The sequence below is a fragment of the Scyliorhinus torazame genome, chromosome 7 (genome assembly GCF_047496885.1).
Source record: "Scyliorhinus torazame isolate Kashiwa2021f chromosome 7, sScyTor2.1, whole genome shotgun sequence".
Taxonomy (NCBI): Eukaryota; Metazoa; Chordata; class Chondrichthyes; order Carcharhiniformes; family Scyliorhinidae; genus Scyliorhinus; species Scyliorhinus torazame.
The window spans coordinates 97,901,980-97,916,426 of record NC_092713.1 but is presented as its reverse complement, the minus strand read 5'-3'; the positions used below and the strand labels follow the sequence as shown (position 1 = coordinate 97,916,426).

General features: G+C 51.3%; 1 protein-coding gene across 1 annotated transcript in view; it reads left to right on the top strand.

The window, feature by feature from the left end:
- The window catches only part of lepr (leptin receptor), a 194,054-nt gene that overhangs the window by 84,905 nt on the left and 94,702 nt on the right, over positions 1–14,447 (top strand). The window lies entirely within an intron of this gene.

Below are 14,447 nucleotides of genomic sequence, written 5' to 3'. Positions count from 1 at the left end.
GGACCGCCCCCGACCTGTACGACGCATGGGGGCGGCCATTTTGTCCACCCCCGACGCCATCTTGCCACGTGCGATGTATCGGGCAGCCATTTTGTCCATCCCCGACGCCATCTTGGACGGCAACAACGGACCCCACCCCACTACTACAACCACGGCTCGCTTCGGTTACGCTCGATCAGGCTCGGCCCCGGACTCTCCAGACGACGACGACAACGGTCCTAATTAACGGCCACGAGACGCCATGCCTAGTCGACTCCGGGAGCACGGAAAGTTTTATACACCCCGACACGGTAAGACGCTGTTCCTTAACTACCTACCCCAGCGCACAAAAGATTTGCCTAGCTGCAGGATCCCACTCCGTACAGATCCAGGGATTCTGCATAGTTACCCTAACGGTACAGGGGAGGGAATTCAAAAACTACAAACTTAACGTCCTTCCCCAACTCTGTGCCCCCACCTTGCTGGGCTTAGACTTCCAATGTAACCTACAGAGCCTTACGTTTAAATTCGGCGGCCCCATACCCCCACTCACTATCTGCGGCCTCGCCACCCTCAAGGTGCAACCCCCGTCCTTGTTTGCGAACCTCACCCCGGTTGCAAACCCGTCGCCACTAGGAGCAGACGGTACAGCGCCCAGGACCGGACCTTCATTCGGTCCGAAGTCCAGCGGCGACTAAAGGAGGGCATAATCCAGGCCAGCAATAGTCCCTGGAGAGCGCAGGTGGTAGTAGTGAAGACAGGGGAGAAACAAAGGATGGTCATTGACTATAGCCAGACCATCAACAGGTACACACAACTAGACGCGTACCCTCTCCCCCGCATATCCGACATGGTCAATCGGATTGCCCAGTATAAAGTCTTCTCCACCGTGGACCTCAAGTCCACCTACCATCAGCTCCCCTTCCGATCAAGTGACCGCAAGTACACAGCCTTCGAGGCAGACGGGCGATTATACCATTTCCTACGGGTCCCTTTCGGCGTCACAAACGGGGTTTCGGTCTTCCAACGGGAGATGGACCGAATGGTTGATCAACATGGATTACGGGCCACGTTCCCGTACCTCGACAATGTAACCATCTGCGGCCACGATCAGCAGGACCACGACGCCAACCTCCAAAAATTCCTCCAGACCGCCAAAGCCTTGAACCTCACGTACAACGAGGACAAGTGCGTTTTTAGCACCGATCGGCTAGCCATTCTGGGCTACATAGTGCGCAATGGGATAATAGGCCCCGACCCCGAACGTATGCGCGCACTCATGGAATTTCCCCTCCCGCACTGCCCAAAAGCCCTGAAACGCTGCCTGGGGTTCTTTTCGTACTACGCCCAGTGGGTCCCCCAGTACGCAGACAAGGCCCGCCCCCTAATACAGACCACGACCTTCCCTCTGTCGACAGAGGCTTGCCAGGCCTTCAGCCGCATCAAAGCGGACATCGCAAAGGCCACGATGCGCGCCATCGATGAGTCCCTCCCCTTCCAGGTCGAGAGCGACGCCTCCGACGTAGCTCTAGCGGCTACCCTTAACCAAGCGGGCAGACCCGTGGCCTTCTTCTCCCGAACCCTCCACGCCTCAGAAATCCGCCACTTCTCAGTGGAAAAGGAAGCCCAAGCCATAGTGGAAGCTGTGCGACATTGGAGCCATTACCTGGCCGGCAGGAGATTCACTCTCCTCACTGACCAACGGTCGGTAGCCTTCATGTTCGATAATGCACAGCGGGGCAAGATTAAAATGACAAGATCTTAAGGTGGAGGATCGAGCTCTCCACCTTTAACTATGAGATCTTGTACCGGCCCGGAAAGCTGAACGAGCCGTCCGATGCCCTATCCCGCGGCACATGTGCCAACGCACAAATTAACCGCCTCCAAACCCTCCACGAGGACCTCTGCCACCCGGGGGTCACTCGGTTTTACCACTTCATCAAGTCCCGCAATCTCCCATACTCTTTAGAAGAGGTCCGTACAGTCACAAGGGACTGCCACATCTGCGCGGAATGCAAGCCGCATTTTTTCAGGCCAGATGGAGCGCACCTGATTAAGGCTTCCCGCCCCTTTGAACGCCTCAGTCTTGATTTCAAAGGGCCCCTCCCCTCCACCGACCGCAACGCATATTTCCTTAATGTAGTGGACGAATACTCCCGCTTCCCTTTTGCCATTCCCTGCTCCGACATGACCGCGGCCACAGTCATTAAAGCCCTGAACAGCATCTTCACGCTGTTCGGTTACCCCGCATACGTCCACAGCGATAGGGGGTCCTCTTTCATGAGTGACGAGCTGCGCCAGTTCCTGCTCAGCAAGGGCATAGCCTCAAGCAGGACTACCAGCTACAACCCCCGGGGGAACGGGCAAGTAGAAAGGGAGAACGGCACGGTCTGGAAGGCCGTCCTACTGGCCCTCCGGTCCAGGGATCTCCCAGTTTCACGGTGGCAGAAGGTCCTCCCGGACGCTTTCCATTCCATCCGGTCGTTATTATGTACAAGCACTAATCAAACGCCGCACGAGCGTCTCCTTGTCTTCCCTAGGAGGTCCTCCTCTGGAACGTCGCTGCCGACCTGGCTGGCGGCCCCAGGACCCACCCTGCTCCGAAAGCATGTGCGGGCACATAAGGCGGATCCGTTGGTCGAAAGGGTTCACCTCCTCCACGCAAACCCCCAGTACGCCTACGTGGAGTACCCCGACGGCCGACAGGACACGGTCTCCCTGCTGGATCTGGCGCCCGCCGGCACCACGCACACCCCCCCGACACCATCAACCCAACCGCCCCCCTTCCTGCCACCGCCGCACCCCGCGACCGCCCCCTTCCCAGGAGGATCAGTTCCCCTCCCCTTTGCACTGACAGCTGAAACCGTGCGGCTCCCGGAGGCGACAACACTGGTACAAGCACCACCACCACCGCCGAGGCGATCGACACGGACGACCAGACCGCCCGACCGACTCGTGGCGTCGATGTAAAACAAAGATGGACTGTTCAATGAACATTTTGTTTTCCTATACCCTCTGTAAATAGTTGTAACAGGACGAAACTGTCCAATACTGTACTACCATGTAACTGTTCTATCCTCCCAGGACCATCCCTGTAAACCCTTACCACCATACGAAGCACCACCCCGCCGGGTTCAATTTTGACAAGGGGTGAATGTGGTAGTATGTATTGGGGGTCATGTGGGACTGGAAGCCCTAATGTCATTGGCTGACAGATCCCGGGTCCTGGTTGGCCGTTGACCTCAAGCTCCGCCCTGAAGGCGAAGTATAAGAAGCCGGTGTCTTCCCCCGCATGCCAGTTTACTATCGGGCTGCTGGGGAACAGACACGCTTAATAAAGCCTCATCGACTTCACTCTATTCGTCTCATGGAGTCTTTGTGCGCTACACCTCCATGCTTCTGAAATTCAACACCCCTCAGTCAAGAAGGAAGCACAAGCCATAGTGGAAGCTGTGCGGCCCTGGAGGCACTACCTAGTTGATAAGAGGTTCACCTTCCCCACCGACCAATGGTCGGTTGCTTTCATGTTTGACAACGCACAACGGGGCAAAATAAAAAATGACAAGATCTTGAGGTAGAGGATCGAACTCTCCACCTACAATTACGATATCAGGTATCGTCCTGGGAAGCTCAACGAGCCCCCAGATGCCCTGTCCCGCGACACATGCACCAGCGCGCAAGATGACCGATTTCGGGCTATCTACAATGACCTCTGCCATCCTGGGGGCACCCGGCTTACCCACTTCATTAAGGCCCGCAATCTGCCCTTCTCCACCGAGGAGGTCAAGGCAATGACAAGGGACTGCACTTCTACCGGCCAGACAAGGCCCGCCTGGTAAAGGCCTCCCGGCCCTTTGAGCGCCTAAGCATTGACTTCAAAGGGCCCCTCCCATCCACCAACCGTAATATATACTTCCTCACCGTCATCGATGAGTACTCCCGCTTCCCCTTCGCTGTTCCCTGCCCCGACATGACCTCAGCCACTGTAATAAAGGCACTGCACAGCATCTTCACACTGTTCGGTTTCCCTGTCTACGTGCACAGCGACCGGGGCACATCGTTCATGAGCGATGAGCTATGTCAATACCTGTTCAGCAAAGGCATCGCCTCAAGCAGGACTACGAGCTATAACCTGCAGTGAAATGGGCAGGTGGAGAGGGAGAACGCGACGGTATGGAAGGCCGTTCTTCTGGCCCTCAGGTCTAGAAGTCTCCCGATCCCCCGCTGGCAGGAGGTCCTCCCCGACGCCCTCCACTCCATCAGATCACTCTCTGCACAACAACGAACAAGACCCCTCACGATCACTTGTTTATCTTCCCCAGTAAGTCCATCTCCGGGGTCTCGCTTCCACCTTGGCTGAAAACTTCGGGACCAGTCCTTCTCTGAAGGCACATGAGGAGCCACAAGACCGACCCTCTGGTCGAGAGGGTCCAGCTGCTCCACGCAAACCCCCCGTACGCCTACATCGCGCACCAGGACGGACGGCAAGATACGGTCCCCCTACGGAACCTGGCGCCAGCTGGTTCCCGTCCCCGCTGCCTGCTGCCACCCCCAGCGCCCCGTACGCTCCCCTGGGTCTTCTGTATTGTCCCGCGCCGACACTGCCGCCACCTATCACCCTCTGCCTATCCCCACACCCCGACCATCTCCGACACGCCGGACTGAGGCTCAAGCTCCAGACACAACGCCCCTGCAACAACCGTGCCTGCCGCACCACCAGAGCTGAGGAGGTCGAAGAGAATGATCCGGCCTCCAGATAGACTGAATATGTAATGACCCCACGTCACCCCCGCTGGACTTGATTTTTTTAACAGGGGGTGAATGTGGTGAATGTATTCACCTAATGCATGTATGATACTGTAACCTATGACCTGGAAGTGGTGATACGAGCTGCTTCCAGGTACTGTACTGTAACCCCGGTGGGCTCCGTCTCTGGCTCCACCCTCACCGGGGCCATATATAGACCGGGCCGCCTGTGGGCGGCATTCATCTGTACAACCGACTCTGGCTGGGCAAGTTCATGATTAATAAAGCCTAATGTTCACTCGCTCTCTCTCCCTCTCGGTGAATTGAAGGTATATCAAATGTGATAACCTCCTTTTGGAAAAGCCACCTGACACCCATTATCAAGTTTCACAAAATTCAGCCAATTGGGTTAAGGTTTAGGAGGGTTGTTGCTGCCTATTGAACTGCATTTCAAGGTGAGTAAGCACTTCAAGAACAGATAGGGAAAATACCGGTTCCATTTTGGGGATTTCTTGAGGCATACATCAACCCTGCCTGACCGAATAAAGGTCATCTGTTATCAGACCTCTGCTGTTGTTGCTTTGATCCAACCACCCAAGAACAAGAGAACAGCCAGCCGAGTTTCTTATCTTCTTGCTTTCCCTCCCTCATAATCAATGCTTAACTTCTGAGGATCAAAATTTAGTATTGTCTCATCCAGGAGACAGGAAGGAAAATATGTATATATCGACATCAGCCTCGCTACTTTATAAAATTATTCAACTAAAAAATGGACAAATAGCAGGACTGATAAAATGGTCGGCAATGATCACATGATGGCAGTCCTGGAAGTTTCTGAGCCATTTAAACGTAGACAAAGGATAGCATGCCAAACCCCTGGAATGTAACACTCCATGCATTGTATAAGCATCCCACCCAAGCCAATACAATGGATTAGAAGATGAGATATCTTCACCACCCAGCTATGAATAAAGATAGAGATTGCTCCCTGAAAACCATGTGTAGTAATGGACTCATTCTGAGAACCCTCCTTCCCCCTCCACTTCTCCGGGTAGCTGATCCTCCTCTGTTTATTCCCTTTGTTTATTCTCCTTGTCATGCTGCAAGCCAAGAAGATACGAGAGAGATGCGAGAGCCAGTCACTCGGAACAAGTGGTATGAACACACCTTGAATTGAGACCCAAGGCCTTCACACACTATTCCCTGACAACCTCACTAATTTTAAATGAGTGGACAAACCACCAACCACTTCTGCAAGCTGTTTAGCACAGGGCTAAATCGCTGGCTTTGAAAGCAGACCAAGGCAGGCCAGCAGCACGGTTCGATTCCTGTAACAGCCTCCCCAAACAGGAGCCGGGATGTGATGACTAGGGGCTTTTCACAGTAACTTCATTTGAAGCCTACGTGTGACAATAAGCGATTTTCATTTCATTTCAAGCTCAGCACAGCGGTCTGTAGAAATCAATCATCAACCAATTCGGAGGATGATTGATAATTCCTTCAAATAGCACTGCAGACGGTGGAGGTCTTCCTTGCTGCTGAATGCATCTTCACCTGCACAGGGTAAAGAAATTAGCTCGAATGTTGAAGTAAAAAATGGCACCACTGGAGTCAAATCAGCACTACTGCTAACTAACGACATGATCTAGCTTTGAGTGCCGGAGCTACTGATCTACCCAAAATGGCATCTGGCGCAGCCTACAACAGAATTGTGTGTGCATGGCAAGAACACGGGAGGAATTCTCCTATTTTGAGACTAAGTACTGTGGCAGTGGTGGGAACAGTCTTTCCCAATGCAGAGGCTGGCGGGGAAACATGCCAAATTTCCCGGCCCCGATCTAATTAATTATGCACCCAGGTGTTTCACATGGTATTTAGTGGTGGGGCAGGCCTGGATGGTGCTTAGATTGCCGTTGCATCCGGGTGCCATATTGAAAAGGTGTCCAACATCACTGACCCACTACGAAAGAAAGAAGGTGAACCACCTGAAAATGAAGATGGATCTCCATGTGCACTCTGAGACTGGATGATGGAACATTCCGAAGCTGGAAGCTAGGTCCCCGCCAGGAAGCTGGAAGATCCAGCTGCAGATGCACACCCGACTCACTGCTGTGGTGATCCAGGTTTGCAGGTGGTCCCATCCTGAACTCCAGAGGCAGCCCAAGCATTGTTTGAGTAAGTGCCAACACCTGCATGCCACGTTTTTCCAAACGAATTTCACGTAGGCGTATTTTCCTGCCAGCATCATAGATAACCTGGCCTAGGAATGTCGGGCCTTCATCTGCATCCCATTAGTTGGATGCAAATGAGGTTCACGCTGGCCTCTGGTGGGTTTTCTGACCCACCATGGTGGACACCAGTGCAAGATCTCGCTGTAAATTTACACAGGCATGAAACAAATTTCTGGGCCTCCTGCCAAACCCCCCCCCCCCCCCCACCCATGAAACCAATTTCTGGGCCTCCTGCCGTCCCGTCCCCCTGCATGCCACCCATTTGGGGGATGCTGAAGAATTGTATCGCACCTTTTTGAATCCAAGGCGACATCTCTATCACTGAAAATATGGAGCCTACTTTTTGTGGCGTATATATTCTGATTTGATTCATGTCAAGTCTCCTGCTAATAGGCAAATTATGAAAGAGGCTTGCCAAACATGTTTTTTCCGTGAAAAAGTTGTTTTTGAAAAGAATCAGAGGTATTTTCACTACTTTAATTGGGATACGAATTGCGAGAGTCTCTTTCAGAATCATGGGCAACAATCCAATTTATTAGAGAAGCCAAATTTCCTCTTGTCATTTTTTATAATTAAAGAGACACGTGGAAGTGTTTCTTATCATGTTTGACTCTTTGGCTTGTACTAATATATGTGCTTGATACTCCTGACACGTCCAAATGTTCTGATGATTTGCAGCTAATTCTGCTTCCCTCGGAAAGAAGCGGTTTTATTATATTCTCAGCTTCTCCTTTCCTAAAGATGCTAATGCATGTCTCCCGAATATTCCACATTTCATGTATGAACCTTTACACATTTTGCTCGGGGAGCCAGGTTTGATCATGTATAGAAGAGTGAAGATGACCTGTTGTTTCCCTGCGAAAGGGGTTAAAGGACAAAGGATAATTGAGCCAGGCTACACAGATGCAATTCAGTTTCCTTTTTTAATCTGTACATGGAGGATTTTTCACAAAGTCATTTTGCAAAACTTCTAAGGCAATGTGGTTTGAAGCCAGTGGTCTCTGAAGAATAGGCTAAGTTGCTGAGAAGACTGATGCTATACACACCATCACTGGCAGGAAAGTGCAAACACTCATGTTGTTGTAACCCAAATGGGGAGAAATCTTTCTTCAGTGTAGGCACAGTAGCAGATTGGTCACCTGTAATACATCGCAACATGGAAAAGAAAATCGGACCGGGAATATAATGCGTATTTAATCCACTAATGCCTTTACTGTGTTCCTACCAATATTGAATTTAACTCCCACAGAATTGAAAACACATGTATTTGGCGCTCTGTGATGGGCAGCCTGTTACAGGGGTTCAGGGTGATCATAAAAGTCAGGAGGGTGACATTTGCCTCCTGTTATGTGACCTAAGAGAAGTTGTAAGTGTGATCCTTTCTCTTTCCTTCAATCTTTTCTTACAGTGCTCCATTGGGCGGCACGGTGGCACAGTGGTTAGCACTGCTGCCACACAGCTCCAGGGTCCCGGGCTCAATTCTGGCCTCAAGTATCTGTGTGGAGTTTGCACTTTCTCCCCGTGTCTGCGTGGTGTTCCGCCCATAGTCGAAAGATGTGCAGATTAGGTGGATTGGCTATGATCAATTGCCCCTTAGTGGCCAAAAGGTTAGGTGGGGTTACTGGGTTAAGGGGATAGGGTGAGGCCCTGACCCTACGTAGGGTACCCTTCAGAGGGTCGGTGCAGACTTGATGGGCTGAATGGCCTCCTTCTGCACTGTAGTGATTCTATAATTCTCACCTGACACTGTTATGTAATTCACCATCTGTATTATTTAATTTGACATTCTGTTCCAGCAACTCCTGATTCTCAATATCTCCCCTGTTATGAAATGGGTGAAGATTGGATGCACAATGTTAGCAATGGCCGAGGGCACGAAGGGACACAGAACACACCCCAGTGGGTAAACGTATTATATTTTAAAAAGTACAGTTTGTCAGTTAGACAAAGAGCTGGGCACAAGTGGCAGCTATATCTGGGAATTGTGGGAGCAGACCAGGACCCTGAAGCGTTGCTATAAACAAGATTGAACTGACCAGAGTGAGCGTCATGACACTGGGTTAAAATAGTGTTCAGTTAACGATTAGCCACCATCTTTAAACTACCGCTCTGCCTCTCCCCCCACCCGATCGATTCCAGTGACTTGAGCAATTTTCAGTCATATTGTGTACTGTTGCTGGGGGCGACAAGCCCAAGCACCATGACAGGTGGTATAGTGTCAAAAACAACAGCAGTGAAGAATTGCAGTTAAACTTTAATTCAGCTAACAATAAAAATGGAATAATTATGCATCAAACAGTAACAAAGCACTAACAAGGTTGTTACCAACAGTGCACAAGAACCGTTGGAAAATGAAAATGTGATGGCAATGGTCAAATCCCTTTACATAATGTACCTCCGCTCTGTTACATTGCTGCTTCACCATTGACACGGTGTACAAGCAGAGCAGGTGTCAGAGTTCCAGCATGTGTAGGGGTTTCTGGTGCTTGATTATTACTTTCTGAGGGAGCTTTGCAGGCATAGAAATGTGTCATTGAGCAATTATGTCCTCTTGCAGCCTGCTGCTATATGACTCACTTTATGGCATTCCGCTGTTAAAAGCCTGACTCCCTGACCGGCAGAGATTGAAGGAGTTTGTCAACATATTTGCTGCTGGGTGGCTTCCTGAGTAAACAGACACATATGGCCTTTATAGTCTCTGATCTGCTGAAAGCAGCTGACCATCCCTTATTTAAAATTCCTGCCACCTGTCTCAGTCGGTACACCCTGGCAGGAGGCAGCCCTGAGAGCTTAACACCTCATGGACAGCTGTTGCTGAGAGATCAATTTAACATTACTAATAAACAAATCTGTCATTTTAAAGACCATGAAGCAACAATATAAAATGGTGGAAACGTTTAGCAAGTCGAGCAGCATCCGAAAGAAAAGTAGATGTGCAGTGTTTTTATTTTGGTTGGATTTATTTTGTTAACAGGCACACCGGGTTTGGTACTTTGCTTCAGCCCTGGTCAGCTCATTTGATTTATTTTCCAGCAGTGCTTCCCCACCCAGGGGATCATCAAGGTGGTGCTCATATCACTTTCATGCAGGAGGGCCCACAGGTCGTCTCCAAAAATATTTGTGATTCCCTTCTGGAATGTGTCTGTGAAAATGGGGGTGTTGGGACATTGAAATCAAATTTTTAGTGATTTAAAGTAATTACGAACAGAAAAGGAAATAGACAAACATTGGAACGACTGTTTGAAGCAATGTTGAAATGATTGCATGATGTGGAGATGCCGGCGTTGGACCGGGGTGAGCATGGTAAGAAGTCTTACAACACCAGGTTAAAGTCCAACAGGTTTGTTTAAAATCACTAGCTTTCGGAACACTGCCCCTTCCTCAGGTGAATGAAGAGGTAGATTCCAGAAACATATAGATGGACAAAGTCAAAGATGCAAGATGATGCTTTGAATGTGAGCATTTGCAGGTAATTAAATCTTTACAGATCCAGAGAGAGGGGTAATCCCAGGTTAAAGAGGTGTGAGTTGTCTCAAACCAGGACAGTAGGTAGGATTTAGCAAGCCCAGGCCAGATGGTGGGGGGTGAATGTAATGCGACATGAATCCAAGCTCCCGGTTAAGGCCGTACTCATGTGTGCGGAACTTGGCTATAAGTTTCTGCTCGGCGATTCTGCGTTGTTGTGCGTCCTGAAGGTTGCCTTGGAGAACGCTTACCCGGAGATCAGAGGCTGAATGCTCTTGACTGCTGAAGTTTTCCCCAACTGGAAGGGAACATTCCTGCCTGGCGATTGTCACGCGATGTCCGTTCATTCGTTGTCGCAGTGTCTGCATGGTCTCACCAATGTACCACGCTTCGGAACATCCTTTCCTGCAGCGTATGAGGTAGACAACGTTGGCCGAGTCGCACGAGTATGTACCGCATACCTGGTGGGTGGTGTTCTCACGTGTAATGGTGGTACCCATGTCGATGATCTGGCACGTCTTGCAGAGATTGCCATGGCAGGGTTGTGTGGTGTCGTGGTCGCTGTTCTGAAGGCTGGATAGTTTGCTGCAAACAATGGTTTATTTGAGGTTGCACGGTTGTTTGAAGGCTAGTAGTGGGGGTGTGGGAATGATCTTGGCAAGATGTTCGTCTTCATCGATGACGTGTTGAAGGCTGCGAAGAAGATATCGTAGTTTCTCCGCTCCGGGGAAATACTGGACGACGAAGGGTAATCTGTCGGTTGTGTCCTGTGTTTGTCTTCTGAGGAGGTCGGTGCGTTTTTTTGCTGTGGCGCGTTGGAACTGTCGATCAATGAGTCGAGCGCCATATCCCGTTCGTACGAGGGCATCTTTCAGCATGTGTAGATGTCTGTTATGCAGCTCCTCATCTGAGCAGATCCTGTGTATACGGAGGGATTGTCCATAGGGGATGGCTTCTTTAGTGTGTTTAGGATGGAATCTGCAGAAGTGGAACATCATGAGGTTATCCGTGGGCTTGCGGTAAAGCGAAGTGCTGAGGTGACCATCCTTGATGGAGATGAGTATCCAAGAATGCAACCGATTTTGGAGAGTAGTCCATGGTGAGTCTGATGGTGGGATGGAACTTATTGATGTCATCGTTTAGTCGTTTCAGTGATTCTTCACCATGGGTCCAAAGGAAAAAAATGTCATCGATGTATCTGGTGTATAACGCCGGTTGATGGTCCTGTGCGGTGAGGAGGTCTTGTTCAAACTTGTGCATGAAGATGTTGGCATATTGAGGTACAAATTTGGTCCCCATGACTGTTCCGTGTGTCTGGATGAAGAACCTGTTGTCGAAGGTGAAGACGTTGTGATCCAGAGTGAAGGGATGAGTTGCAGAATTGCGTCTGGAGATTGGCTGTTGTCGGTGTTGACTACTGAGGCTGTTGTAGCAATGCCGTCATCATGGGGGATGCTGGTGTAGAGTGCCGAGACGTCCATTGTGATGAGGAATGTTCCTGGTTCAACTGGTCCATGGGTGCTGAGTTTCTGTAAGACGTCCGTCGTGTCGCGACAGAAGCTGGGCGTTCCTTGTGCAATGGGTTTCAAGATGCCCTCGATGTGGCCAGAGAGGTTCTCACACAGAGTCCCACTGCCTGATACGATAGGCCAGCCTGGTGTGTTGGCCTTGTGTATTTTCGGGAGGCAGTAGAGATCTCCAATGCGGGGAGTACGTGGGATGAGAGCACATAGAGTGCTCTGAAGGTCTGGATCCAAGGTCTTGATCAGTCTGTTGAGTTGGCGGGTGTGTTCCTTGGTCGGATCTGCGGGTAACTATCTGTAGTGTTCCTGGTTGTTGAGTTGTCGGTACACTTCTTTGCAGTAGTTCAGTGTGACGGTGGCCCCTCCTTTGTCTGCTGGTTTGATGAAATGATTGCAGACATGCAAGCATGTTAGCCACTTACCTGCCACTCCCAAGCCCCGCTCCGAGGAATACTAGATGTTCTCAACTCTTCTAGTCTTTGGATCCCTTCTGGGGTTCCTGAAGTGTTGCTGTGCTTTCTGCCGCAAACTCAAATTAGTTTTGTTGGACAGCCTGGTATAAGTTTGCATCAGCAAGACCATGCTTCACCCTTTCCTGATTAAGGTGTAGCTTACTGATTGCACAATTCCAGTACGTTCCTGGCCAACATATGGAGTGTATGGGCGGGATTTAACAAAATGGAAATAAAGTCCCATAGCGAACGCGTCGAGAAGCACAATGCTATAAAACGGGATCCCGGTTAGATAGGGGGCCCCAGCAGGGAACGCTTTGTGCACTGAGGAGCTCCACTCTTTGGAACTTTGAAATGGTGTCCCGATCACTGGATCCCCCGAAGCAAAACCGACCCCCCCCCCCACCAAGCCCCAAAGTACTAAGGGAGGGTCCCTGCACACTCCCCCCCCCCCCCCCCCCCCCACATCCCCCTTCAACACACACAAAGGGGACTCCCAGCCCGATCGCCACCACACAGAAATGCCAATTTGGCACCTTGGCAGTGCCAGGCTGGCAACCAGGTGGCACTGCCAGGGTGCCTGGGTGGCACTAGCATGCCAGGGATCCACCCTGCCCAAAGGACATGTATCTGGGGGCCTCTGATTCCCTGGAAGACCCCCACGAGTGCTGCTCTGTTGGTCCCTGTTTGTGGAGACCAGGGGCGAAATTCTCCGGAAATGGTGCGATGTCCGCCGACTGGCGCCCAAAACGGCGCCAATCAGACGGGCATCGCGCCGGCCCAAAGGTGCGGAATGCTTCGCATCTTTGGGGGCCGAGCCCCAACATTGAGGGGCTAGGCCGACGCCGGAGGAATTTCCGCCCCGCCAGCTGGCGGAAACGGCCTTTGTTGCCCCGCCAGCTGGCACGGAAATGACATCTCCGGGCAGCGCATGCGCGGGAGCGTCAGCGGCCGCTGACAGTTTCCCACGCATGCGCAGTGGAGGGAGTCTCTTCCACCTCCGCCATGGTGGAGACCGTGACGGAGGCGGAAGGGAAAGAGTGCCCCCACGGCACAGGCCCGCCCGCGGATCGGTGGGCCCCGATCGCGGGCCAGGCCACCGTGGGGGCACCCCCCGGGGTCAGATCGCCCCGTGCCCCCCCCCCCCCCAGGACCCCGGAGCCCGCCCACGCCGCCTTGTCCCGCCGGTAAGGTAGGTGATTTAATTTACGCCGGCGGGACAGGCAATTTATCGGCGGGAGAATCGAGCGGGGGGGCCCGCCAACCGGCGCGGCGCAATTCCCGCCCCCGCCGAATATCCGGTGCCGGAGACTTCGGCAACTGGCGGGGGCGGGATTCACGCCAGCCCCCGGCGATTCTCCGACCCGGCGGGCCCAGCACTGAACGATGCTCGCCCGAAGTCTCCAAGGTGAAGGGGATCGATCCCAAATTCTCGGAAACTGCACATTAAAGTGAGACTAGCTGTCTCGCTTTAATATGCAGATTTTCCTAAACATGATCCCGCAAACAATGAGCAGATTTACATCGCAACATCGCGTTAGATCTCATGAGGCAATGAGAACTGGATAGATGCCGGGAGCGGGATCTCCCGGCTTCTATCGGCCACGCTGCGCCGCAGTGAGCTGCTTTCAGGGTGCAGTGTGGCCGTTTGAGCCCATATAGTGTATATATTAAACAGTCTGATCTTCCATGACATTGCATAACAGTTAATGAAAAGCATTTTCAGAGTACAGGAAAATATAAGTAAATTTATGATAAAAAATAAAAATCTTCTGTACAAATATCCAGTTTCAGCTGTTCTGATATCAGCCTTGGGTCAGTGGTAGCATTCACACCTCCAAATCATAAATTCAAGGGTTCAAGCCCCAGATACCTAGGCACATAGTCTAGACTGGAACCTCGGTGTAGTGCTGAGGAAAGTGTGCACTTTCAAGAGGTGTGGCATTTTCAATGAGACATTAAATTGAGGCCCAGTAGGTGCTGACCTTTATATGAGACATTAAACCAAGGCCAGGTCTAACCTCTTGGGTGGATTGCAATGAACTCACAGC